The following is a 5,277-nucleotide window of genomic DNA, read 5'->3' as shown; positions in this document are numbered from 1 at the left end:
GGGAAAGGGGTTGTGAGTCAGAACAAGGAGCACAAATCATCCTATAAAGAAAAACGTCCAGTGGATGCCAGGGGAGATGAGAAGTCGCCTTTGAGCAGAGAGAAATCCCACAAGGCCATCGCCAAAGAGGAAAACCGGAGGCCCTCTCAGGGGATGGCACGAAGGAGAAAGCGCCCTCTAGTGATATCAAGAAAGAGAAGGATGGAGAGGGCAGCTCCAAGAAGTTTTCATCCATCCCCCTTGGAGACTGCTCCAGACAACCACCATAAAAAGCAAAAGCACAAAGACTCAGAGAAAACTAAATCAGACAAAAACAAGCAAAGTCTAGACAGCCTAGACAGAGGAAAGGGGGCCGGAGACCTGCTGCCCAAAGCAAAAGAGAAGGTTTCTGACAACCTAAAGACTCAAGAAGAGAAAGTGAAAACTCATTCAGACAGAAAGTCAGCGGGCTCCCTCCCTAGAGTTGAGGAGATGGCTATGGGTGAAGAATTTGAGCAGCCCACCATGTCTTTTGAGTCCTATCTCAGCTATGACCAGCCCCGGAAGAAAAAGAAAAAGATTGTGAAAACCTCAACTGCGACTGCTGGAGAAAAAGCACTTAAAAAAAATGATTCGAAAAGCACTGGTAAAAGCTCGGATACAGTTCAGAAATTGCCTAAGGTGAGTGGGAACAAGTCCAAGAAGCATCAGGCAGCTGGAGCCGATGCAGCCAAGCCGAGAAAGGTCCCCATCGATGTCCTGCCAGTGTTGCCAGGCATCTCATTACCTGTGATACAGGCCAATGACCGGCCGCTTCCTTCCCTCGAATTGATATCCTCCTTCCAACCAAAGCGAAAAGCACACTCTTCTTCCCAGGAGGAGGAGGAAGTTGGATTCACTGGGCGGAGAATGCATTCTAAGATGCAGGTGTACTCTGGTTCCAAGTGTGCCTATCTCCCCAAAATGATGACCTTGCACCAGCAGTGCATCCGGGTCCTTCAAAACAACATTGATTCAATCTTTGAAGTGGGAGGCGTCCCGTATTCTGTTCTTGAACCCGTTTTGGAGAGGTGTACCCCTGATCAGCTGTATCGCATAGAGGAATACAATCATGTATTAATTGAAGAAACAGATCAATTATGGAAAGTTCATTGTCACCGAGACTTTAAGGAAGAAAGGCCAGAAGAGTATGAGTCATGGCGGGAGATCTACTTGAGGCTTCAGGATGCCCGAGAGCAGCGGCTACAGTTATTGACAAAGAATATCCAATGTGCACATGCCAATAAACACAAAGGCCGACAGACAAAGATGGTCTCTGTAGCCAAACCACCTCGTGATGTTCAAGGAGGCAGGAGAAGTTTGGAACAGGAGGAGCAGCTGTGCCCGAGAAAATCGGGATTAAGCCAGCCCCCTACCCCATAGGAAGCAGCCAAGCTCCCTCCAACAGTGGCAGCAGCAAAGAGCCCGCCTATGACAGCCCCAGCACCAGCAGTGCCCACTTGGCATGTGTGGTCAGCAGCACTGTTTCCTATGATTCTAGGAAACCGACTGTGAAGAAAATTGCCCCCCTGATGGCTAAGACAATTAAAGCTTTCAAGAACAGATTCTCCTCATGGTAAACTGAGGACTTGCCTTGGAGCTGGAATTTGGGGCGTTGGTCTCCGAGTCCTGCACAGTCTTCCGGTGTCGCATCTGTGAGCCTGTGCCACACCACTGCCTCCTGCCTGAGAACACTTCAGAACTCTGAAGAAGCCGAAGCCGGTTTGGCTCAGTGGATAGAGCGTCAAGCAACGGACTGAAAGGTCCTTAGCTTATTTGTAAACTGTAAGATAGTTTTAATTAATAAATATTGCACCAGATTGTATTTAACAACAACAAAAAGATCAAATAGTATAAATACAAATGTAAGAGGACAATAAAGGGAGGAACCTGGCTAAAAGGAACCCGGATATGATGACCACCTGAACACTGCCTCCATGTCTTTCCTTCCTCGCTGACTCTGTCCACACCTATGGGAAACCCCTGGACCTGTTGGGGCTGGACCCCAACACCTCTGAGTGTATGTGCCCAGCCCCATTGATGTCAATCAAAGCAAAAGGACTTTAGCTGTAGCAGGAGGAACTGGGATTAGCTCTGGGGTAGGACTTCTGCCCAGTGAGAAGGACTAATTTCAAAAATGAGTTAAACATGGAGGTAAGTATGGAATTTCCTTCTAATAGCCTTTCAGAATATGCCAAATCCTCAGCCATCTGGGCTTAAGCATGGAGAATTAATAAGGCCTCTTGTGACAGCCTTGCTAAGCCTCCTGAGAAAGGTACCAGTCCCATGCCAACTGATCATTAGCTCCAGGACTCAAGGCTTTCTTTTCTAGGCCACCAGGTGGTGATAGTTAAACAGAAATGATTTCATGAGGCAGGGTGTGTGTTTTGTCCATCGCTGAGTACTCACAGTGTCCTGCACAATTCCAGGCATAAAGTAACTACTCAGCAAAATATGAACAATGTCTAGCTGTGCAGGACTGTTCAGTGGACCTGGGAAATGAGACCTGGTTCTAAGCTCGGCCCCTGGCCTGGCTCCATCAGCACTCTCTGAGGAGTAGGAGAGGAAGGATGCTATGTCCAATGATTTCTTACTTGCATTTGTTCAGTCACATTTGTATTGACAAAAGAAACTGATTTTTGTTCTTCTACATTGCTCCACGCTCTTTCAGACCATCATCGAATACAGGATTAAGACAGAGAGAGAGAAGGTTAGACTCAGGAACGAAAAGTAGAACCTAAGATCAGAGATTTTAGGTTGGCAAACAGGCTTTGAGGAAATTAGTGTTCTGCTGCCCAGCACAGAAACTTCACCCAAGTGGATGAAGAGATGCAATTTCAGAGCCACCGAAATAAATGAACAGGGAGGTGGATATGGGGAGTGACTTGGGGAAAATGACTCAAACCTTGCAAGCTCTGTTATGACACCCAGAGCCCTGATGTCAGTGCCCACGTTGCACCAGCAGCAGAAAGGATCCCCAAGGCCAGGTATCACCAGGCAGAGCATTGAGCATGAAAGAAAAGCTTCCTTTTCTTTGTACAAATTGAGGCCACAACTCCCAGGACTCTGGGCTCTGCTCTGGGCTCCTCACCACCTTGGAAATATGCAGAGACGGCAGAAGCCACGTGAAAGACCCTGTGCCCAGCGCCCTGTCTCTCCATGATCCCGCACACTAATCTGTCTGGTGAGCCATCTTCTAGTGTCTGCTCCTTCTCTCCATGCCCCCTGTGCCTCATCATTTCTTCTCTGGATGACTGTGATGGTCACCTCTTAAACTCTTCTACCTGCCTCTAATCTTACCAATTCCAACCCATCATCTATGTAGGCAGCTAGAGAGATCTTTCCAGCACACAAACCTACTCATGCCACAACCTCTCCCATCACTCCCCACTGTGGTGCGCATGCAAAGAGCTCTGACCTCAGTCACCTTTCAGGCCTTATTTATAGCCCTCCCCAGGTGCTCCCCATCCCCGCTGTGTCTTCTCAGTGCCCAGGAGCCACCATATCCTGTTACCCACTTAGTTCCTGGGGCGAGTCTGTTCCCTCCCTCTGGGATGCCTTTTTCCTACTTAGTGAACTCTGTCTCATCTAAGTTCAGATGTCACCCCTTGCTGGAAGCCCTTTCCCATTTCCCCAAGCACAGTTCCTTCCTTGGCCTCACAAAAATCATTTATTTATTGTTACAGAGCTGTGTGCTTATCTGTCTCTCCTGTGTTTCAGACCACAATCTCCTTGACAACAAGGATTGTACCTTGCCCTGGCTGGTGTGGCTCAGTTGGTTGGGCGTGCAGGGGCAGCTGACCAATGCTTGGCTCTCACATTGATGTTTCTCTCTCTCTTTCTCAAAATCAACTTGAAATTATATTTAAAAACACACACACACACAGTTGGTTTTATTTATTTACATATTCTCTTCCATCCACCACCCAGCAGGTGGCTCGACATGTATTTGGTGTGTAATAAGAATTTGAAAAATGTACAATATATAAAGCCCAAAGGATGGACACAGAGACTTCCCTGTGGTGACACACTCTTGAGTCTAGAAGGACAAAAGCTGAGAAAGGACACGAAGGAAAGCTATGGAACCCTAAGGAAAACAGAGGGGGCACACAAACTACTGGGTGTGTCTATTTCTTGGTCCCTGGACTGCCATTGTCTTTTGCTTTCAGATCCATCCCTGCCTTTCTCTTGCAGGCTGTTTCCCAGGCCCTTGCCAATGGCTTCTGTCTAGGTTTGGCAGGAGCTTAGAGCTAGGAAGGAAGGGAGAAGTCAGGGCACTTCTGCTTCTCTCTCTGCTCTGGGCAGAAGGGCATTTCCTGGCCCTGGCTCCATCTGCCAGACTGTTCCTGATTCCTGCTGGATGTTCCTCCTCCATGGTCTCACCTCCTGCCAGACAGCCTCTGCTCTGATCCTAGTTCAGGCTGAAGGGCCCTTGCTTCTGGGTGTGGAATAACACCATCCACCATCCCCGCCTACCCCCACCCTCTCGTGTCCCACAGCCCTGGGGGGATGCCGGCATCCTGCTGTTGCTCATTGTTGTGTTGTTTCACCATCTTTGTTTGGATTCTTATTTAGCCTTTTCATCCCACTGTGGCCCATCTTCTGTATGTGACATACCAGAGTGGTTTCAGCTTCCCGACTGGACCCTGGCCATTCCAGTCTTCTTGCTTAGACCAGCTGAGGGTTCAGACCTGGGGTCCTGGCTCAATCTCTGTTCTTGCTTCTACTTACCAGGGTCCCTTGCTTTGACCACAGTATTTCTGCAAGGCAGCCATTACTGGCCCTTCTAAGAGCCAGCCATCACCTGTCTTACGATGACATAAATGCGCCTTATGTAGCATATGCCTATGATTCCCTTTGGGTGATTTTGGAGATCTGGGTCCTTGACTAAACCATCATCACGTGCCCTGTGATTCTCATGAAGGAGGATCTTGGGACCTGTCAGAAGGAGGTAAGGGCGGTGGTGCAAGACCACACCCCTGTGTGGCCACTATTTCCAGGATGCTCCTTACCTCCTGTGCCTTGACGCTTGGAAGAAGGATGTTTGAAACACATTCAGAGGGATGTAAACTTCAGGAATTCCATATGCCAAGAGCTAGTCCCAATAGGAAATACAAAACCCTTCCTGAGAGGCTGGCAGAACTCCACAAGTGATCTGTGTAGGATCATTAAGGGGAGTGAGCCTGTCATGTGGCCATCCCGCTGGAGGAGGGATCATGGACCTTCGGGGACCTGTTGGGAGCCAGGACGGGGCTGGGT

The 5,277-nt window shown here is 48.7% G+C and overlaps 1 pseudogene; it reads left to right on the top strand.

Annotated features, from left to right (window-relative positions):
- Positions 1-6: 6 nt before the first annotated feature.
- LOC102441006 lies at positions 7-1,599 on the top strand (annotated as a pseudogene).
- Positions 1,600-5,277: the final 3,678 nt, after the last annotated feature.

This window comes from Myotis lucifugus, unplaced genomic scaffold (assembly GCF_000147115.1).
Source record: "Myotis lucifugus unplaced genomic scaffold, Myoluc2.0 scaffold_11208, whole genome shotgun sequence".
NCBI classification, from domain to species: Eukaryota; Metazoa; Chordata; class Mammalia; order Chiroptera; family Vespertilionidae; genus Myotis; species Myotis lucifugus.
The sequence above is the reverse complement of the archived record's forward strand: the minus strand, read 5'-3'. Positions and strand labels throughout refer to the sequence as shown.